This window comes from Corvus hawaiiensis, chromosome 14 (genome assembly GCF_020740725.1).
Source record: "Corvus hawaiiensis isolate bCorHaw1 chromosome 14, bCorHaw1.pri.cur, whole genome shotgun sequence".
In the NCBI taxonomy this organism is placed as follows: domain Eukaryota; kingdom Metazoa; phylum Chordata; class Aves; order Passeriformes; family Corvidae; genus Corvus; species Corvus hawaiiensis.
The window spans coordinates 14046887-14071026 of NC_063226.1; the positions used below are offsets into that span (position 1 = coordinate 14046887).

General features: G+C 40.2%; 1 long non-coding RNA gene across 1 annotated transcript; it reads right to left on the reverse strand.

Moving 5' to 3' along the window:
• Positions 1-5782: 5782 nt before the first annotated feature.
• Positions 5783-24140, reverse strand: LOC125333418. Its single transcript, XR_007206845.1, has 3 exons — positions 24002-24140; positions 7664-7730; positions 5783-6457 (listed from the first exon to the last, which is right to left on the reverse strand). It is a non-coding gene; the product is annotated as an uncharacterized LOC125333418 (long non-coding RNA).

Genomic DNA, 24140 nt, shown 5'->3' on the forward strand with positions numbered 1-24140 from the left:
GCTCATGAATTCCCAGTGTCAGAACTCACTCTCTCTGACACAATGTCGGTCACCTTGGGCCAATACCTTCCTACCAGTTTATAGTGCAGAACTAAGACTTGCACTATTTCGCTTTTGGCATGTTTTCTTTCTGTTCTGCCTTCCACGCTTGTTATCACCAAATATTTTAGCAGTGCAAAGTTACTTCCTCATTGCAGGAGACTTACATGGTTCATAGAACCATAGAAAGGGGTTGGAATGGACCTTAAAGATCTTCTAGTCCCAACCCCCCTTCCATGGGCAGGGACACTTCCCACTAGAGCAGGTTCCTCAAGGCTTTATCCAGTCCAACTTTGAACTCCGCTAGGGTTGGAGCATCCACAACAATGTCCATAGCTTTAAGCACTGTCCAAAATCCTGGAAAAGTCCCTGCCTTGTGCATTTTTTTACACTGCATTGCCTTTCTAATACCACACATCTTCCATATATTTTTGCCTTTTTTTCTTTTCTTCTACTTTATCAAAGCCCAGGAAGTTTCTCTCTCTCCCTCTTCCCACTCTCCTTCCACTCTCCCACAACTTCTTGGATTTCCATCAACTCATCATGTGGAAATGTATGCAATACAATTCAGAGAGGTCACCTACTGTGTTCTTGATTTATTTTATCCAAGTCATACTATTCCTTATTGCATTTGCTGTTTTCCAGACAGGCAATTTCTAGATGACACATGCATGGAAGCGGCATATATCCAAAAATATGGCTACTTCACATAACACAGAATTTGGATTTGGCATGGTCTCATGTTGCCCTGAAAAGCAGCTTTTATTGTGGGCAAAAGATCAAAGTAAAAAAAATTGAAGCAAAGTCGATCTGGTCAAAACTTAGACTTTCAATTGGCCTGAAATACTGACATTGTAGCATTTGTTTAGCTCATATTCAGGGTAAATTGGCATTTTGCCTTCTACAAGGAACATTTAATAGAAATTTTCTTGCTTCAGAAACACTGTTTCCAAAATTCATCCTGAGACCAGAGGCAGCTGACTGAAGTTCATGTTGTTTTTCAGTCTCAGAGTTCTTCCAAACACTTTTCCTGTGTACCAGACACAGAAACAAGGAGAGTCCCAACTTTTTCAGTTCAGCTGTCCTGGCTTTCTGAACCCCAGTTTTTTAGAAGCGATGAAACTTTCTTGGCTCCAAGATAGTTTGGGACTCCTAGATTCCCTGAAACATGCTCACTCTGAAGAACAGGCATTTCAAGTCATTGAAAAACATAAAATATCAACCCACAGCAGCTCAGAGCCCCAGGAGTTCACAGGGATCCAAACACCTCTTTTGGCTTTCACTGTGTTTTACTTCTGAATCCTCCTACCTGTACCCCAGAGGTTCCCATCTTCTTCACCCCTGCCCAAATAAATCTGTCTTCTTTCAAATACTCTGTTTAAAGAAAATTTCAATAACAGTACACTATCTGGAGATTATAGCATTTTGAAAAGATACGATTTCATGGGTGTGCAAGTAATTTTTTAATTTTCACTATATTTACATCAGGTCACATCTCCGGGAAGTAAAGTTAGGAAAGGGCCATGGAAATCAACACAGATGACTGTACACAGTGCCCTAAGTAATTAATCCATTCAAAACTCCAATGAAAGAGAAGGGAGAGTTTCTTGTAACTTGCCTAACTCCACTCAGTGTGCTTGTCTAATAAATGCTGGTCCCTGGGACATCCAAATATGAACAGCAAATGAGAACTCCAAAATTCACCATTTCTAGTTCTGGGTTCAAAATGCAGCCTCTAAACAGCTGACCTCAGAAAAAGGAAAATTCTGTCCTTGTAAGGTTTTTAACTGTTCTTCACCAGAGGTGATTGATAAACTGTTTGCACCTCACACTCAAAATCAATGTTACAAGACAGAAGAGCTATATTCTGATGTTTCACATGTACCAGCTTTCAAAGGTATAGAGGAGGAGAAGCTGCAATTTGACTCTTTCACTTTCAGTATCTGACTGATGGCCATTTTACAAAATTATGTTCCTATTTTCCTGGTTTACAAAATCAGTAACCCATAAGAAATAGTTTTGAAATTAGGAGCTACTGAATGCACAGACTAGTCTCATCTCATTCACAAAATGTCTTATTAATAGAGTTTTCCTGTTCTGTTCCATTTAGTCTTTTTTTTTTTAATTGCAGTCTTAGAATATTAAAAACAAACCCTACTAAGCAGATCTTATGTGATAGAAGAGAAGAAAGAGTATAACCCAGTCAACTGCAGTCCACAGCTGAAATATCACATACATTGTCAGCTTAATTGTGTTCATCATTCAGATAAAATTTCATTAGCAAAAACTTACCGCAAAAGTCAGTGATGCTAAATTCTTTGTACTCATTTCTCTGCATCAAAACACAAAATTATATAATCTGATGTGTGTTTTAGTTATTTTTTCTATACACCTGAATGTTCCAGTGAAACTGCACAAAACTGAGTTTCAAATAAGCGTCTTAACACAGGCTGGTGCAGAGCAGAGGTAGAAGCACTGAGAACACCAGCTTTGAAAAATATTTTGATTTCAAGATTTTCATATCATTGGAGACCAAGAAGCTGATAATTAAGAACTGGTTACCTGCTGAGAAAACATCTTCTCTAGATTCCCATTAAATTCAAAACAGAAGTACAAACTTATCTTTGAACTAATAAATTAATCAATCATCTAACTGCACAATACTGGTTTTATAATTTATAATTTTATCGTTTATAGCAAGTGCAATCTAGTAAAATGGCTTAAATAATAAGGCATCATTCTCCTTAATTGGAAGTCTTATAACAGAGACACACAAACAAACAGCAAATTAAAAAGCCCTAATAGCAGTCCTTCTACTGGCTTTTATTCATTATCATTACACATCGATTACCATCATGCATGTTTAATTATGAGGACAAAGATCTGACCAAAGCATTTTAGCATCTCTAATTGTGTAGGCTTTTAACAATGCACTGTGCAGTGCTTGTCATATGGTCTGAAAAATTATCAAATAAGTAAGAGCTGCCTCTGGCAAACACCATCATTCCCATCGACAGAAACACTCAGCACCTGTTGAAGTTCTTTCACAAGGAGTCTCTCCAGCCCAGTCACACACTCCTCCAAATATCTGCTTGCTATAATAATGAGAAATGTGGCTCTCATTCCTACTACTTCTTTGTGCTTGTCATTTTCACTGGTTGAAATTCAATATTGCTAATATTGGACTCTTATCTGCAATGGCTTTTTTGGTTGGTTTGTTTAAAAAGACTCTTAATTGGTTCAATTATGAATTATGGTTTCAACACAAACCCATTTAATTTAAGTGAATATGTTTACCTTGCCTTACATAGATTAAGTCTTCTGCTAGCAAGGAAGTAAAATCAGGCCTTTTCTCATCAAATTCAATTTAAACTTCTGCACAGGTGAATATCACAGCAGTCTTACCTAGAAACTCTGCAAGCTTTACAGTCCTTGCAAAGGAACAATAAAAACTGCCTTCACTTTGATTTTCTCCTTTTACCTTCAGACATTTCAGGAGAGCTCTGGTAGTAGATTAAGTGAAGGAACAAAACAAATGATCCATGTCCTTGTCACCAGTCACACAACTGGTCCCTTAGCACTGCAAAACTTGTGAGATCTCATGCTCTCTTCTACTGCATTTTTCTACTTAAATATAATGTAGAAACTTTACACCTGGCACCTGATGAACATCCACATTTCTGGGATTGCAGTAAGCATGGCAAAGAATCAATTTGATTTTACAGAAAACGGAGGAAAACAAACGAAATAGAAAACCCCAATGTAGGTTACGGGTGTGGGTTCGGCAATCACGGTGGGCGCCAGACTGTAGGTTACGGGGGTTCTGAGGTTCTGTCGGGACGGCCGGACGTAGACGGTGACGGATGGAGACGAGAGATCTCTATAGGCAGGTCTTGGGACACAGCCGGTTTATTGTAAAGGGCGTGGGTATTGGGGCACTGCTCAGAGCTGGTAGACTCAGCTCTGAGCAGGCCCAAGAGAGCAAGAGAGTGAACGGGTGAGAGAGAGAGAGAGAGAGAGTAGGAGCATGAGTGGAAGTGGAAGAGAGAGAATGAGAATGTGAATGAGAAAGAGAAAGAGAAAGAGAGTGAGAATGAGAATGTCTGAAGTCCTGGTTACAATACAATAAATCATCTTCTGTACTGAATATTCTAATTGTCACTAACCAATCTAATACAAGATACAAATCCTATAGCATTTACATACAGCCTATAAGAGTTCTTATATTACCATAGAGTGTTACATCTTAACTTCTAAAAACTACTCTTTGGACCCCTTCTGCTGAGCTAGTAGGGTCTGCTCTGACCCTTGGACCTGTTTGCAAGCAGAGGGTATTGTTCCATCAAGAGGGGATTACTTCAGTCGGCCATACCATTGTTTTCCAGTTGTTCAGTAACTAAGACCTGGTATTTCAAAAGTGGCTTTCATTTCGATGTTGCCTGTAGTTTTCATATTCCCAAAATCTTTTGTCAGGCAATCATATTTCCAAGGCTTTCCTGTTTCATCTTCCCCAACACCCCAAGCCATTTGTGTCCTTGCAGACACCTTTACATGGGAACCACAGTAGAAGGAAGTTAGTAGTGCCCTACACACCACAGGACTGTTTGGCACAACCAGCATAACAAGAGTGCCACCTCATCTTTGCCTATCTTCCCTGTAAAACTCTCCAAACCAGAATGAAGCCATGGGGAAAGGTTAGGGAACATGGAGAATCCTTGCCCTGAAAGGAGTGGAAGAAGCAATGAAATGTCAACATGCAGAAAGCTGAGCGCTGCAGTATGGGAATGGGGGGAGAAAAGGGAGGCTGAGCTCCTCTGCTCCCATGGCAGAAGACATGAAGGGGAATTTCAAAATGTCCCCAAAATAAGACGGGAGAATGAGGATGCAAGGCCCATGGGTGCTTCTCGCAGCCAGTTCAGCCAGAAGAATTGAAAGTGAGGTAAGCTACTAGTTTCATTTTTTTTTAGACTTAAGCACTTCAGAGGAAGGATTCTTCTTTATTCTTTGTTCAGAACAATGAGGGCAAATGCCTTAGTGCCTCTGTGTGATGTAAAGAACAGCGGCAGGACCTAAAGAACTGCACGTAAGGCAAACAAAGTGGCTGAATGCATTGGGAGAAAAATCCTGCTGTCAATATATTTTTTTCCTTCTCTGTGCTTAATGTTTACTGTCCAGAGTATTTAAGGCTCAAGTTTTGCATTGACTTTTTTAGGACTGATGACAGGCTTGAAGCTAAACACACGTATGGATGCTTTGGCACAGCAGAGACAATAAGCCCAGCACAGCAGAGGATTAAATCTCCACTACAGCCACTACAGCCTCCACATTGCTTTATTGCTAATTTTTGCACATATGTCTGTGATCAGTTACAGAGCTCTGACATATGGTGAGTGCACCTGCTAAGTTAGCCAGGGCTATTGCCTCAAACAACACGGACACTTATGGCAGGGTCTGCAAGGGTATAAATAAGGGGTTATAATGTCCCTCATGCTGTAGTGCTTTGCATTCCCCAAACAGCACCATGGCAATGCAATAACCTCAGATAAACTGTCCAAAATGTTTTGTAAACATGCTACAAAATAGATTCGTCACTCTCCCACAGTTAAGCAAATTTATTATTAATTATACAAGATTCAAATTGATAAAGTATGTTTTCAGGGTTTTGGTGATTTGCATGATTTGGGGTGGAATAGGAACAGACCACTTATCTACCCACAGTCATGTTTTCATCTGTAAAATCACATAAATTGCTCAAGAAATTGGCAACCACATCTGTGTGAGGGAACCATAAAGTTCAGCCAGTCTTTGTCACAGAGCTGGGCAACAGCATTCACACGTTCCTCCAACACCAACATCCCTCACCTGTTCCCTCTGCACCTCCCAGAGATGTTCCCCCACTGCCCAGTTAACACCCAGTTAAGCTGCTCACCTGCAGAGCCTTTTATTCCCAGGCCTCTGAGCAGAGCTTTAATCCCTCTGCTGCACACCCCTTCCTGCGGGCTGCCACTGCTGCGGTCCTTGATGCGTTTTTCCGTTCAACCAGAATACTGACCAGCCTCTCCAGCCCATTTTCCAGAGTTTAAAGAGGTTATTCCTTACCAGATCCTTGAGGCCCCACCTGTACACCAGATTCTCCAGGCCGCAGCTGTAGTCAAGCTTTTAAAGAACTGTTTGCACACATCAGAGAGATCTGTTCCCCGTGTTTATTCTGCTGTGTTTCACCACGTTTGTTTTGGCATCAGCCTCCTTTGACAGATTGGAAATAGCACGACAGCAGCTCTGCAACTGCCCATACGATGACTCTCTCCGTAAAAGGGCTTTTTAGGACAAAGAACATCAAGTTCAAATCTCAGAGCTTTCATGGCATTTAATATCAAATCTCTAGATCTGGTCCCCAAAAGTAGCTTCTGGATTGTACCTGCAACATGGATTTTTCTATTTCACTTATCAGGAAAAAAAATTGCAAATAATGTCTTTCGCTCAAAAATGTCAGGAAAACATCTTTGAAGATTTGAATACAACTAAATACAAACCTCAAGATCTCATTTTCAGTTTGGACTTGAATCCCATTATTTTTTTTCTGCGCACCCATGTAATTTTATATTCTAGGATGTAATGCCATATCCTCAGGCACAAGAATAAGAATTGAATTTTTTCATTTTATCCAGTTCTGATTATTTTTGTCAGGGTATTGAATGTGTGGCTAACACCACTGTAGTAGTGGTAATTAGCAAAGCACCATTTTTTTCCTCAGTACTATTTCCATAGCCCTCTGTACACTCTGGGGGTCTTTCTACAAGATTTTTTCTTTCTTACTCCTCAATTAAATTTCTGCCCGTGCTTACACCTGAGTACACAGAATATATAGTTCTAGTGGCATATTTCAAATTCAGGCTTTTGAAGCTCCCCCACCCTACTCCTGCTAGCAATTTTTACCTATGGAAGACTCTCCAGAGCACATTACCATCAAAATCTGCCAGAGACACTATGCAATATTAGTCAAGGCATCTTTAATAATGCAAGAAAGGTCAGCAGCTCACAGAATATCAAGCTGAATATCGAAGAATTATGAATCTTTTTCTCTGTGCAGATTTCATAGGTATTCTTTGGGGTTTTTTCCTGATTCATTTTATGCCAACAGCAGAGGAAATTTGTTTCATTTTCAGCACATGCCAAAAAAAGGAAAAGAAAGAAAAAAAAAACCTTCCTATCACATGAGAGTAAGAATGTCAGTATATAAATCACTTCTTATATGTCAGTGCATAGAAATAGTGTAGGGATCAGGTATGTAACACACTCTTTACATGAAAAGTAGCTGATTCCTAATAATTCAATTAGAAATTGCATTGTAACTCCATGTGGGAAAGTGGCAGCCAGAGCTCATGGCGGCACAGGCCGTGCCCTCTCCAGGCCATTGAACACAAGGAGCTAAATTCCATATTTTGTTCTTTCAATGCCACCAGAGTTAATGTTGCTTTACAACTAACAGGTTCTTCCTGGAACAACTCAGGATGTGATCACATAGCAGGGCCCTGACCCCTTGACTACATAATGCTTTTGTGATCAATAGCACAGAAATTAATGTGTTTATCATATCAGAGCATTTTAAAAATTTCATACATACCGTCACTAATTACCTCCAATGCCCATGATACAGCATTTTGAAGTGCTGGTCCAGTGCTTTCAAAATTCTGCACAGGAATAAGTTGAATTAGGCACTCTGAAAAATCAAACCCAACTAATTTCTTCTGTTCTCCCCAGGTCATTAATCTTCACGGGACAAATTACCACCGGCAGCTCAGCAGAGTGGCACTGATGGACTGGGGAGACAACAAAGCCACTCCAGCATAACTGAGAGGAGCATTTGCCTCATATCCTCTGTACCTTCTTCCCTGAATTTCCCCTTATTTCTTTTAACTTTTTTGGTGCAAATTATTAGAATTTATTATTTTTAATTCATCTATTTTTAAAATTATTCATTCAAGTTCACATTGAGCCATCCTCTGCTGAAGAACATGACTGCTTTGACTGAAATTTGACAAAGCAATTTTGCAAGGGTTTTTTTTTTTTTTGCAAGTAGTTCTGCAAGAAAAGCAGAACTATTCTAATAAAAGAATAAGAATAGCAGAAGTAGTCATATAATGTTTAGAAATTACATAGCATTAGAGGCAAAATATTAATATTAAACTAAAAGGCTGTTAAATGAATTTGGGGGGGTTGTCATGATGAAAATGTGAGCTCTCAGCACAAATGTAACAGCAATGCAGGAAGATGAGGTCCATCTTGATAAAAATAAGACTTTAAAATCTAATTAGAAACACAATATTTAAAAGTCTATTTCATTTTCCCAGACAGAAATTACACTCTTTCAGTGTGGTGTGATGTATGCACAGATTACCTGCAGGTCACATTTGCTTTTGCCTGAAAGCTTAAGGGGAAAAATACTCCAGCCTTTTTCTTTAACCTATAGCAGTACAGCCAAAGGCACTGATGAGGTCACAGCAGTACATAATAAGTGATCAGTAAAGAAAATGGTGCCATATGTTGCTTTTCCCTTGCTGTACTTAGTTCTCTGGAAAATGATCAACAGTAGTTGCAGCTAAATTGTACCCTATTTTTCTGTTATCAAATGGGGTTAAAAAGTCATGTAAATAAATATACATGAACTAAACAGAAACAGCTGGAAAGTTCCCAGAAGGGACCTCTAACAACCTCCAAGTTGGACGGACCATGGTAGATCAAGGGATCATTATTAAGATTAAAGGCTTACACCAAACCTGCTGTGAAATTCAATCTGCTGAATTTTAAACGTTTATGGCACAAAAGAGAAAGTACTAAATGGTGGTATTTATTAATTCTTAAAAAGCAAGATGACGAGAGAGTTGTTACATTTTCTGCATTCCAAATGTGCATGGCACAATTTGCTGAGATAAAAAAATCTGTAGGTACCTCCTGTGAAAGTCAAATCGTTCAAGCAAACTCCTTATTGTATTGATTTTCTGGAGGAAAAAAAAATTATCAGCCTCATTAGTGCTTTTGGGCTTTCTTTTAAAGGCTTTAGACCAACTTCATTTTAGAGAAACACACCACAGCAGTGACTGGAGCTAAATCTGAACTCTTGAAGGAAGGAGCTTTTTTACCTTGGTAGACTTGTGCTATTCCAATTGCATTTGATGGAGTTATGCTCCTGTGCCTAACAAATAACGAAGATGACAGCTGTCTGAGTAACACTTGAAGGCTCAGTGTCTCACCATCCTCGTGGGATACCTGCTCCCTGAATTGTGTTTCTAAACTAAGTTAGAGAAGTGTTCTACAAGTCCCCTGCAAAGGAGAGGCTCGGCGTCTCTCCCACAGGGGATGTTCACTCTGTGTTTACACCGCACACTGAGGCTCCGCGCAGATGCCACCCTCTGACTCGCTCAGCACTTCTCAGCTAAGATCTGCCACCAGCCAGAAAGTCCAAATGTTTCAAATCTCAACAATCTCTCTTGAATGAATGAACAAAAGAAAGCTCCCTTCTTTTGAGAGTCAGTTTCGTATCCCCAAAGAAGGCAGTGTGACAGTAATTAGTTATACTTGTTGAGATTTACACGGGAAATGTTCCCTCCACAGACAAGCCGTGTGGAATTTATGTATGTTTGGAAAAATATTTAGACTTCTGTCATGGCTTAGCCATCTGTATTCCTTGGCAATCATACTCCTCGGGCAAAGACCTACGATGACAATGTAAATCAGGTCAGAGTGACATTGGTCCTCCGGGAATGCTGGAAAATCTTCAAAACTGCTGAAGAACAAGTGCATCCTGTAACCTGACAGGAATGCCTCATTACTTGGGGCTGTATTTTCAAGTGATAACTGTGCCCTGATCCATTCAATCAGCACAAAGCCACATTCCATAGCTAGCAGTCTAGTATCTAGCACTTGGGCTGGCTTAGTCAGACCTTTGTCCACTGGAAAAGTGAAGGATTTAGCTTTAAGCATTAAAAGATATTTCATATGGCAAAACATAAATGTTGAAACACTACAAACAATTTTCTCTCCAGAAAGATAATTACAAAGAGTGACAAGACACATTCTGAGACAAGATGCTTTCTGCTTCAGCCAGTTCCCACACGGAGGCCCATTAACAATATTTTGGGAGCCAATCAAATAGACTTACATTTCTAAAAGCTTGAGCCAAAGAGTTTTACATTCTCTTCTGGCATAAGGTGGCATATTTCAACTGGTTTTAAAGCTGCCATATCAACAGGTCCCTCTGAATGTCCTGATACCTGTGTGCCGTAGGAAAATCTGGCTTGAAACAAGTACTGGCTGAGGGAGGGATCTATTTATAAATCAGGTCATGGGGGTTCAAGCTTTTAGCAAAGGGAAAAGTTTAGTAAAAGACAGTAAGGGGAAAGCAGAACTTTAATCAGTTATGAAGATTATTTTCTTTTATGCAATTTTTAAAAGTGCATCTGTTTCTGCTCCATCTTACTTTAATCTCACAACACTTATAAGCGTGGCACATTCTGTAGGAACGTGGAAGAAGCTGGGCTTCCCTGCAGAGATCCCTCCATTCTGCCTATCTGGGATACATTCTTGTAAGCTAAACTGATACAAAGGGACAGCAAAGCACCTTTGTGAGTTGATTTGTGAAAATTGTTTCAGTGAGTAAATAAATGTATTTCCTTACTCTTGACAGACAGCCTCATTAAGTTTTCATAAAAGATCTGCATTATTAAAATCCCTGTTCTCTCCTGAGGACTAGAGGTACAGGAATCTCAAGTGATGCTATAGTACCCATCCAATGAAACTTTCAATATGGATGCTATTTTTAAAAAGAACACTTAGCAATGGAGCAGGTGACCTGTTTTTTTCAGGATGATGCTCACTCTTACAAACAGGAGAGATAAAAACAACCACTTACTTATAAGTGGAAAAGAGCCTTAGTTACATTAGGAGCCCACCCTGCCTTTCTGGCATATCTTGCTTACAAAGGTATTTTCAGAAAACAAGAATAAAGTGCTTCAATGAGTGTCTTTACAGTTGTCGACTTCTTTTATAACCATCAAAATGTAGCATGTGGAAATAAAAAGATAAGAAGCCGAGCTGCAAAAATATTCATAACCAGGTGTTTGGACTGCTCTTTTCACCCTGACTCCTGCCTATAAAACATCAATCTGCTATTATCCTCCTGCCAGATAAATAGTCAAGGTAGTTAAAAGTGACCTGCCAAGAAACTTTTAACTTCTGAGCACATCATCACAGCAGACACAAGAGTTTTCCCTGATGAGTGCAAATTACTGTAGGACTGGTGGGTCTCTGTGGCACACAAAGAGCAATACACTCTACCCTGCATAAAAGAGTGATTTTCACTTTGCATGATAACGAGCCTTTTGTATTTTGAAAGTAACTAACAAAGTACCTCTGCAGGAGGCCTGCTGTGTTAGTCTTCATTAAAGGAGCCAGATCGATAGATTAAGCAAAACAAAATGGTAGCAATTCTGCCTTAGCCTGAAGCTCTTTCTTTGCACTCCTGAGCTTTATGGGAAGCACTGGAACCAAAAGGAAACTTGCTGCTGCAACAAGCAGTGAGACTTAGAAAAAAAAGGAACTTAATTTTAGAATTCAGTGCTCAATTAGAAATAAGGCAGAGAGATAAGTCTAGAGATGGGAGTGCTGCTAAGTAAAATAGAAGAAAATTTGGAAACCCCTGGAAGCCATTTAAGAGATGTGACATTGCAGATGCAGTGGCATCAGGTATCCAGGTGCACCTCTCCTTGGCAGGCTCTGCTACCTTAGCAGCTCCCTTGCAGATCATGGCAAGCGGCTTCCTCTCCAGCCTGCAGAAAAATGCCCCATTTTATTCAACCATCTCCAACAGACACAAACTTATCAAGCTTCTGGCTCGCCTTTGCTTAGCTCAAAAGAAATGTCTGGTGGAACTTGGAACTGGATGTAACTCACCAACCCTGCACTGCTTAAAATGAGTTGGTTGTGGATAAGAGATTATGCTAAGTATTAAGGAAACACTGGGAATCCCAATTCAGTAAGCAGGCTTTTGTTACCCTTTCTCTTCTGGGAGCAGCTTTAGTAACAACTAAAAGTAATCAAATGAAACTTCATTTCTATTTAAGGTTGTGAGAAAGAGTCCCACTACAAGAGAGAACTGGGAAAGAAGGAGACCTGAGGGAAAAGGAAAATACTTCTATCAATGAAGAATTGGGACTGTCTGTAAGAACTGTAGAGCACAGAAGCTTGGCACAGTAAAATCAGAGAATATTTCTGCTTTCAAAATGGGAAGTTATTACAGTCTGCAATCAGAAAGGAGATGAAAGCTGCACCAATGAACTGAAGCGCCAAACTCACACTTGAGAAACTGTAGAACTAAGTGCCTATTAAAAAGCCAGAAATCAGACAGAGAAACATGGAAAGGACAAGGTTAAGTATCATCAAAGAGAAGAATTGAAAGAAGGTCAATAACAGCTTGGACAGAAAAGGAAGATGAATAGAAAATTGTTCTGGACCACCTCAAACCCCTGCTCGGCAGAAAGGTATTGATGGGATTTGAAGTGACCAAGAAAAATGTGAAAGATGTGTCCTCCTTTCTCTCACAAAGTGAACTGAAGAAAAAAAACAAGACAGAAAAGAAAGAAAAGCCAAAGTCAGAGAAACCTCCTTGCAAGTTGCTGGGATTTGCTTAGGACAAAGGACAGACTCAATGGGACACTAAAATCACCTTTTTAAACCACCATTTCAGAAAAGTGCTCTGCATATTTACATAATACAAGTCATTGTATAATCATGAGACTTTCTGTGTATTTCACCTTTCTGTGTACTTTAACCATATAGAATCACTTTTTACTATTGACAGAGACATAACTCATTTGAATCTCTTTGAAAATCCCCAGCAGGTTTTCCTGCTTGCCCAGACAAGAACCAGAACAGCAGGTATATCTCAAATACTGCAATAATCTCATCAAGAAAACCAAAGCAAAGACCATACTGCAAAAACTGTTTATGAAAAGCAAATGGGAGGAAACTGCTCTGGTGAGATAGGAAATAAATCTGGACAATCTCGGAGAAGAATTTATTCTGGCATAGGATACTCAGAGATTTTGGTAAATCCTTTTGGCCCCTTAAGCTGCAAGTTCCTTACCATCTAACAGAAACAAAAAGTTTATCAAAGCTTTGAGGTTTTTGCTTAGGTGTAAACAATTTGGAGCTGTGATTTTCTAGTGACCATGGCATTTGCTGCAATGAGTCTCTGCTTCTCAGCGTTGCTTTAATGCACAGAAATTTTAACTCTTTGTGTTCTCAGTGGGAGTAAATGCCTTTCCAACAAGTGATGTGAATTTGTTGGGGTGGGAGTTGTCCATGGTTGTATTATAGTGTTTCCAGACATTGGAAATGAATGAAGAGAAATATTTGGGAGGGGAAGTAAAACTGCTTCTTGCCTCCAGAAGCCTGGGTGGGATTGGGTGTGTGGGCCAGGGTCCAGAGCCACTGGTGGTAGAAGCTACAACCAGAGCCACCAGCCAGGCAGAGGAGACAGGAAAAGAGTATCTCCAGGCCAAGGAGGAGTGGGGCAACCACACTGAGCTCAGCAGGTTTTTCAGGTCTGCCAGGGTAAGACAAGAGGAGGGGCCAGATCTACAAACCCTTCTGTATCCTTTCTTTCAGATCTCATAACTCTTTGCTTCTCAACACAACACAGATTTTCTCACTGAGAAATGTCTTCAGAAAAGGTCAGCAGTGACCAGTGTAGAGAGGTCCAAACTGTGACAGCCATCAAAAGGCTCAGTCCTGCTCTAAAACCCCTTGGGAAAGCTACATGAATAATGAAGTGTAAAAAAACCCCAGACAGACAAATTTCTTGCAGATCAGTGTGTTAAACAGGACAGAACTGGTGGGCAAAATGGGCTGTTGCAAGAAGCAGCTCGCTGTCCCATCTGTTACCTGCAGACAACACAGAGTTACATTCTGTAATTCTGTAATTTTCCATATAACATCTCAAAATACATGTATTGAAGGAAGAGGGTTAGTCAAGATCAAGGACAGTAGTACTCAGCTGTCAGGTAATAAAAGCTTGAGAGATTGTCTACATGAGCACTTGATGCATGCAAGCATGAGTAAAGCAGAAGACAGCAGGTAAGAAAATGGCCCCAAGTCTGAGCAAACTGAGCTCCTTCCAGGGTTACAAGTATTAAACAGTGTTTTGTTAAAGTTTTTGGGGAGGACTGAAGTGTAGGACCTGTGACAAGTCCCATTTTCTCTAAGTGTCCTTTCCAACAGGGATGATAGGTTCCATATAAGCTACAGCACATGAAAGAGACTTACTTTTTTAAAAACTTGCTCTCCATTGCAGGAGTACTTGTGATGAATTGTCAATCAAGATAAATACAACCCATTGATGAATTTAAGGATGTGAAATTAGAGGCTGGTAGCAAGACAACAACTTTTGGAAAGCACCGTGAGCAAATGATGGATGAGACCAGGAAAACAAATGGATGGATTGTCAAACACACAAACCAACAGCACACGGGAAATTGATGGCAGCTGTTCCAGCCAAAGCACGGACCTAACATGCTGCCTTAAAGCATCATTAACTTTAGTATAAAAGCTATGTGCTACACAGACTTTATTAGGCAGAATCACAGGTGTTTTAAGAACTTGATGAAGTATTTTCTCGACACAAGTGCTCTTGTTTCACACACAGATGCTGTGGGGGCCTCATGTGTGTACCAGAGTGACCCAACATGTTTGACATGCAGGAAGGATCTGGGGCACTCTGGTAAATGGCCTGCCTTGCCAAAAATGAAAATTTTGTCTAGTCAGGCAAAAATAAAGTCCATTTACAGAAGTGAAAACACCAATGAAGTGCCCATATTGGAAACAGCGCCTTCTGGAGGAGTAGCAAGGCAGGCAGGAGAAGCAGTAGTGCGGCTCATGCTTGTAGCATAGCACTAGTCAGTGATCCAGTTTGCCACTGGCATCCATCACACACAGTCTTCTCTGGGTGTACCTGGTAGGCCTCTGTCTGAAGGTGTGCAGCTGCTGCTGAAGCTGAAACACTGTTCCACAGTGGTTCCCACTCAGCTGCAGTGGAATATACGCACCCCAGCAGCCAAGACAGAAGAAAGGCTGCTTCATTACACATCCCAGGAATTTTTACTTTAGCCTAGAATTCATTCTACTTGAGTTCAGTTTAAAATAAACAAACAGTTGATTAATCCAGAGAAAGTAAAATCAAGCTGAGTCAGTGAAGAAGACCAAACTTTTCATAGCAAAGATGTGAGCTCTACGGCAAAGCTGGAAAAGAGATGGAGTCCTGCTTTCTCTGTCAGTAATTTCTTTGGCTATTTTTGATAATATCCTAGAAGCTTTTAAAGGACATTCAACAAAAAGGTCACTTGAAGTGTTTGCAAAGATTACAGGTGATCAGGATGCGTTCACTATGCACAGTCTGCTACACGCTCAATTCACTGTCATGGAGGAAGGAAACAGCAGAATTAATCCTCGCAGAGGAAATTAGGGTGATATTGTGCTGGGTCACGTTCCTGGATTATAAGATTTCCACCAGTCAATCCTGAGTTATTGCTCTGCAAATACTCAATATAATTTGATAGATACTCTGGGAAAAAAATACAATAAGAAATTACTTTCCTTGTGTTTCAGAATAAACGTTCCATAAAAAAGAGAGGCATTTAACATGACACCACTGAATGCCCAGACCTTTATTAATGGAGGCTGTATTTCAAAGTAGGTCTCTATCATTCTGTTGCTATTAGCCCTCCTAACATGCATATTTTTTGCATAGTTAGTACGAATTATTCTAGCTAGAAGGGAATCTGGGCTTGCTTAGATAGAGAGTTGCTCACACACCTATCTGTATCTTCAAGGTACAGCAAGATGTGAATTAAGGTGTCCAAAGATCCAAAAACCCTTTTCCTTAGATACTTTACTCTAGACCCCCTGTTATGCCATAGAACAGTCTGCCTCAGTCAGGTGCTTTTCTACAGCTTTCACCCTGAAATACATGTTTTTCCTTAACTACTTCTCACGAATTCTTGAGAACACATGCAGAAGTGACATAGGTGTAATAGTTACACAGCTCAAACAGAATGTCAAAACACACAGAGATTAAAGATAGAATTTGATTTTCAGCTTCCAAGGTGACTTTGGCTCCTAATACAGGATTTTCTAAGTCACCCACACAGATAAGGGCATCTGCACTTCATGCTGTTCGTGGGAATGTAACCCCACTGGGTGCTTTCAAATTCCCTCACATGGCTCTTAAAAGCCATACTTCTGAAGGTCAACAGAAAAGAAGCTTTTCCAAAAGCACCAGTTTGGAGCGTGGGAAACAGGCAAATCCTCCAAGTCCTTTTACCACATCAGTACTGGAGATTAGAGAAAATCCTCCCTCTCCTCTGGCAGAAGCACAGGGAGCCTGGCACACTTGATGGGATGCTTCAAACCAAAAGACAGGCATTAAACCCATGGGAATCACACGTGTGAAAGGTGTGCAGTGGAGCAGGGAGATACTGCCCTGGTTATGGAGAGAAACCAGAACACAGCACTCCTGTGTAACCTTTCCAGCCTAGTCGTTCGTAGAGAGTAATTCAGCCCTTCCTGGCATTTCATAATTACAATTAAGAACATTTTGTCACGTCCAAAAGTCCAGGATACTCATGTTGTGCAGGGAGGGAGAATGACCCAAAGAGCCTGAGAGAGGCTGAGGAGAACTAAAAGTGTCAGAGCCGACTATAACACTTCTCATCCCAATTATTCTGAAATTCTTGGACATATCTCGTTAATAAATAGAAACTTGATGCATTAACTCTTTTGCTCTTGTACCAAGTGAGGTGGCTCTTGAAGCAATACAGAATTGGGATTTAGCCTGTTACAAAAAAAAAAAAAGGAACAAGCAAACAAAGGCAGTGTTATAAATGAATTTTGGGGATGTAGCTTTTGCATTCAATAAAGAATTAACCAGTAGGGGGGAAAGAGGTGATTATAATTAGGATGGTTTGTTGAAAGTTATCAGTGGACTTGGGACTTGGTTGTTACAGTTAATCTTAACTGTTTGCTCATTAATAAGTTTAAGGATTCAATGTTTAAAATGCTTTATTATTAAAATGAGTTACTAAGTTTACCTCATAGGATTGAATGTAGAACTTTCCAGAACCCAATGAAGTAATTCAAGGGGTGGGTGTTCAATAAGGAATTAACATAAAGGGATAAAACAAGGAACAGCACTGAATGGACTGAGAGCCAACAGGGAGACCCTGGACAATGATCCAACAGAAAGGAGCCAATCAAGATACCCAAGACATCAACGAGCCAATCCCAAAGACTTTGGTGGGTGGTGGGATGGGCGGTCTAAGGGCGGGGTTTGGGGTATAAAATGTATCTCCCACAGACTGCAGGTGTGCCTCTCGCACATGTGGTCTGGGCTACTGCCCCGGGGCTGAGCTTTGTTTTGTGCCTGGCAGACCGCTGTAGTGGTTTCCAGTCGTCTATATTTTGGTTAATTGGTTCAGTGTTTAATAAATTCTTTAAATTATCAAGATTGTGATCCTGATTTTTCACAGCAGGGAAACAAAATCCTCCCAAGGTGGCAGAGTCTGGGTACACCACTCCCAGTAAGTCTGTAAACCACCGCAGCCTGGAGACAAAAAATAGTATGAAGTACGAAATGTTCCCATCTCTAATAAATTCTGGACAGTCACTCACAAACTTTGGCCTCTTTTCAAATATTGTTCACATTACTAATGTAGCCAGGAATGGTGTCTCACTGTGCAAGACACTGCAAACAGAAGCAAAAAATGGCATTTGCCCCAGGGAGGTTAGGCTGTATTTGGAGAAAGCAGATGGCAAATGCAGGAACAGAGGTGCAAAGGCAGCAGAGGGCTCACGGAGCAGCTCTGCAGCTCAGGAGTCAAACCTCTCAAATATTTGCCTGATGACCAGTGCTTCAGAATTCATTGTTTTCTCAAGTCCTTGTCCTGCCTGCAAAGTGACATGCAAATGCCTGTAGGACAGCACAGGGTATATTTTCCCTTGCATAAATCTGTAGAATTTCATGCATTCCAAAAACTCATCTAATTCAAGCAAACATTCCTTCTCTAAGTAGAATACACAGATGTAGAATGCTCATGTGCTTAAATTCTTTCACTTAAACCCAACATCAAACTCAAGCAAAAAGCCCAGAGAAAACATATCCTACTTCAAAACATTTTAATTAGTCACACTCATTTAACTCTACATTTTCCTGCAGTACAAAGCAGTACTTATCTTTATGGTTCAGACTGCAAACTCCTCACTTTTCAAGATGCTCACAAAAGAAATGTGACTGCTTTGGGTGGGGCTGTCGGCATCAGTAGAGCTCAGCAGCAGAAATGGCTCACTTCCGTTTGGGAAGGATTCTGTTCTGTCACCCGGGTTTCTCTTGGTCATTTGTACAATAATACTGCACTTGTCGTGTCCAGGCACGACACCATCAGCTCCAAAGTAAATAATTCACTGCAGAAAATTGGCCAGTTTGGTTCATAGCTCCAACCCAGTGGAGCACACGCACTGCTGTCAGTGGAGTTCCTCTCTGCTTAAGTGTCCAGCTTTTGTCTGAGGTTTGTGAAAGAGTTAAATGTTGATTTTAGACTCTAAGTGGCCTTCCCACCAGAGAATTATATTTCAACATACCATTATGGCAAATTTTCCTGATGTCTGCCTATGGGGATATCTGTGTAATGACACCATCTGACTCTTATCATAATTTGATTCAAACTCATATTGCTTTTACATTTTATTTCTCTTTGCCATTCTGGCTTGTAGCAGCCAACAGCAGGCTGAAATTTTACCTAAATGAGAGCATTTTTGCTCAGTGAAAGAACATTAGTCTGTGCCATTTGCTTAATAGTTCACATTACTGTGTAGGGAGTGTTCCATCCTTAGGCCAAGTTCCTGGCACCCAGTTTGTTAAAAGTTTCAAGGGCAACACAGCAACAGCTTCTGCATGGAAAAACCTTGCTGTCTGGGCAAAATTATAGTTTCTGAGATAGACAAAAAGTCAAGAAAAATCTCAACTGCATTTATGCATGGACAGAAATAAATGAAAAAATACAAGCCATACTCTTGCCACAAAGTATCCATGTATTGTAATGAAAACAACCTTTATTTAACAGTGTGTTCATTCTGCAAGTAGTACAGAAATTTAAGAGATGGACTTTGCCATTCCTGCGTTGTTTTCTGCAACAGCTTTCAATGATACCCAAGTTACCCAAAATTATTAAAAAAAAAAAAAAGAAAAAAAGGAACAGAAGGAAACTACTGAACACAGGAACTGAGCCTAAAGTGGATCAACGTTGTGGTGACAAGTGAGAAAAACTATCAGCTTACTGGAGTGTGATCCAAATCAAAGGGAGCTGACTGCAGCAGGTGAGCCTGGCCCTTCCTGCTTCCTAGTGAGAAAGAGAGCTGCAGAGAGAAGGGAAGCTGCACTGAGGGCCAAGCCTGTTAGCACAGCCCTGAGTGCCTTTGCTGTGACAGGAGGAAGGGCCAGGAAAGCCCAAGGGACAAAGTGTGTAGTAGAGTGTGTATTTAAGCACAGTATGCTGAAATACCGCAGAATATCCCGTGTGTCCAGGACTCCACTGCAGTGGATAGAACACTAGTAATGCCAACAGCTGAGCTGTGGACAATGGATGTTTGTGCTTCCTTGGATCCTAGCACATTTGGAGACTGCTTAGATTCAAATCACACAGATAACCTGAGAAAATAAATCAAGTTGCCATGTTTATAAAACCTTGTGGGACACCAGAAGACACTTTACATAGTAGGAAAGCTATCATGTCACAGTCCAAATGCATTAAATTGTGATTTTAACTTAGAAGGCAAGGAGCACTCTGCCTGCCTTATCTCAGGGTCCTAGCTCCTTCCTCACAACCCAGGAGTCACACACAACTGTGACAAAAGAAAAAAAATAGGTGTATTCTCAAGGAAGGGAAAGTGGCTTTGATCAAGCTGGAAAGAAATTTCAGATTCAGATGAAAAGACACAATATAAAAGCAACACTCATAAAAAGGCGTATGAGCTGCACCACCAAGAACAGAAAGCTATTTCAGACAGATCAGATTTTATGTCCCATGTTCCACATACTACATCTTTCCAGAAATAAGACAATAAATCTACAATAACTATGGATCCATTTGTCCCAGACCATAGTACATTGCAAGCTTAAGCCAGCTCCTAATATGCCTCAACATGGATGCTAAAACAATGCTAGCACTAGTTATTTACCTCTAGATATGACTACTATGTTCACACACAATGTCCAGGGCCTTTGATACCTGCTAAAAGCCAGTCATATATCCAGGGAAACTGTAAGTAAGAGAATGTATCTTAAGTAACAATTGTTTCACCTCACAAATACATTTCGAAACTACTTACTTATGTCCAAAACAATATACACTGAATTTAGTTTGCCCTTCATTTGTAAATGTCATGGCTTCTAGCCATTTGTCGTCTTCCCTGTGAGGGTGGAGAAGCCCTGGCACAGGTTGCCCAGAGAAGCTGTGGCTGCCCCAACCCTGGAACTGTTCAGAGTCAGGCTGGATGGGGCTTGGAGCGACCTGGGATAGTGGAAGTTGTCCCTGCCCATGGTAGGGGGTTGGAACAAGATGATCTTTAAGGTCCCTTCCAACAAAAACCATTACATGAGTCTATTCTATGATTTTTTTTTTTATTATTTCCTGTGATTTTTTCAGCCTGTCTATTGTTTGCTACTTCCCATTTGAGAATAACGCAGTTTGTATTTCAAACTGCTAGAATAAGGTGTCACACAGAAGCATCCACCCTTGTTAACACAGAATTCAGCTCATGAATATATTATCCATCACTAAGTTTATATTTACAGCTTGGACTCACGAGTTTCCTCTAAACTGCTGTGCTCTCTTGTGTGACTAAGGGAAAGCTGTGCAAAGCACTTCATGCAGCAAGGAAAACCTCTCTGCTCCATGCCCAGGAACCAGGGGCACTGCAGGGAACAGCAGAAGGGGCTGCACTGTGCTGAGCCCCAGTGCCTGTGAGGGTGCCTGAACACAAATACCCAGGTGTTCAGGCTTGTCACTGACAGGAGAAGTGGCCAGAGGCCATCTTTTCATCCTGAAGAATATTCTGCATTTAAGCAGTGGAACACACTGATTAGGAAGCTACTGCACAGGAGCTGTATGTGCCAATGCTGCAAAGTATTTTAGCAAAAAAAGCCAAACTAGAGTCTGAATTTCAAAGCATGAAAATGTACTAGCATGAGAAAGGACTGAAAACAAACTGGAGTTTAACATACACAACTAGATGTATTAAAAATTTTTTTTAAAAAGAAAATACTATTTTTTCTGAAGTTCCATCCTCCTTTCTCCCAACAGCTGGTCTTATTTTTCCCCTGAAAAGTCTCAAAGGACGTATTTAATAGAATTTGATAAATATCTTAAATATCATGAGAAAGATGTTAGTTATTGCCAACCTGTGATTAGGGTTGATACTGATCTAGAAAGCCAGATCGTACTTTTAGATTACTATAAAATACTTCAGTGGCTTATGTTGAAATTATTTCAGAAATTGTTTTTATTAATACACGTCCATCTGTACTTCTAAGCAGGTGATAGAAGTTTGATCTGCAGCTTCAAAATTCTGAGACTCTTAGTTGCTAGGAAACCAACAAATCTAATTCCTGTGTCTCTTATAACACAAAAATATAACTATATACTGATTCTCTCAGAAAAACTCATGCTATGTATTTTTCAACTTCACCTTTTGTCAGTGATTTGAAGCTTTATTTTCTTTCATTTAGGCCTAAGGGAAGGAACATCGCTTATAAAGAGATTGGTAAATATGTTAACAGAAAAAGAGATGGAATATTCTTTAATCCATTTTTTATGTGTCTAATTTCTGGAGCAGCAAGTTATAAGGGCTTGAAATTTACTTCTAATATGAATTCACAAGTTTATCTTTTATATTTCATTACCAGAATGTTACCATTTCTGGCTCAGAAGATGGTTTTGTAGACAATCAATCTAGTGTCTTTATGAGAAACATTATTCACAAACATATGTAAAAGGCCTGTGCTTTCATTACAGCACAACCAGTTAACCATCTATCTATGTATGCCCATCTGACCTTGCAATTACTGCTTTATCTATATGATGCATTGCAATAGAATTATTAATTCTACTTCCTTACAATTCTATTCTTTGGCTTGGCAGGTCTACTAGGAAGAATAACACATACTCCATTAATAACAATTATCAGTGACATGATAGGAACCTGAATAATATGTTATTCAAAAAGTAGTATTTTGTGTGTGGACAGAGGTAAATATAAATACCTTGAATTCTGGGAAAGTATTTTCTCAATTTCATGAGAAAAATGTATATATGAATACATGTAAGAAACAGTGTACCCTTTTTATAAGAGGAAGAAAAACTCAACAACATCTAAAATAAAACTGATATCCTCTCCACAAGTTATCTCATGTTTTCTCAATGTATGTGAATAAAAAGCAAATGCAGTGGTGAAAAAAGTTAGGACAGCCAGTTTGTTCCCTTCTTCAAGGGATGTCAAAATTCCAGAGGTCACCATTTTCCATTGGCTTTTCTTGGGACAGGGCAGGTGCCAGCTGAACATCCTTCCCAACCTTGGTGAGAGCAGCCAAGTGCCAACACCCCGACACGCTGCATGCCCTCACTACTGCCTCCCCTATTTTCAGCTCCCCACAGGGAGGAAACGTCCCTGCTTACAAAAAGCAAGAAACCCCAACTTGCACATACTAATTTTCCTCCCCAGTTCTGGAGCCTGGCAGCCGCAGCCTGTTCCTGCTGCCAGCTGCTGACAGAGGTGACGTGGCAGAGCTGGAGGGAAGGCGCTCAGACCATGATGATGTGCCATATAACAGCTTCTGCAATTACTCAAAACAGACTTGTTTTTCTTTTTGCCTTTAACAAAATAAATAGGAAATGACATCCAATAAACTGCATTAAAATGTTTCAATTGCAAATCACACACTTCAGCTTAAGAAATGGCAGATTTATGCTGCCACACAGTCTTTATTCTGTCCTTTCAGGATTATGACATGTTTTTCAAATTCCATGATGCAACCTCCTCTTCCAAACACTTTGGGCTTTGAGCAAGATAAGAGCTCAGTGTTGGAAGATAAGTGTTGGAAGAAATCCAGCATGCATAGAATTAAGGTTGCACAAAGAATTACGTATTTAGATTTTCTCAGTTCTCCCAATTCTTGACCTTGCAACAGAGAGCCATATTTTTAATTTATAACTGTAGTGAATACATCTACATATACACTAATGGTATTATATACATATCTCAAATACACAGACAAATCCATTTCCTCTGTTGATAATGTTTCTATTAGGGAATAATTTTGAAAATCCTTTGCCCATGTAAGTAATCCTAACAGAAGGATGCTCTGCAAAGATGTAACCCTGCCCTGTTCTTTTGAACAGAAAACCTCTGTCCCTAACGAAGCATCAGTTTCTCCCCAGAATAACATCTTTCCTTCACACCCTGCAGTTTGCCCCTCATGCTTCCTGCATACACCCCCCTCCCAAGAAGGCTCTGGAGAGAGGAGCAAGCAGAACTTCTCATAAATGGAGATGGAAAATATTGTTTACATTAAGAAAAAGATTACTAAGGTAGGACCTGATGAAAGAAATGTAAAACATATTGAACTGGGGGCTTGCAATCTACCTAAGATGAGGGGGAAAACGGGCTTGCTTCTCCCTTAAAAATAAATTCTAATTCTCAGAGACACCCTCAGCATCACACATGCCTTGCTACTCCTGTCAGGTGCACAGGGAAATGTATCAGTATTGGGATTTTCTTTTCCAGCACTAATACATGAGAGAATAATAAGATAAACAGTTTCCTCCCCAAAACACAATAGACTATTACAGCATGTATTCACCTTCCTTTCCCTTATCCCACGAGCTCTAGGGCCTCCACCACTCTCATCCGGCTGTGCAATACAAAGAAAGCCACATCTGAATCAGAAGCAGGATGAAGGAAAATGTCCAGAGGACAGAAGGCTCAGCCTGGTTCACTGC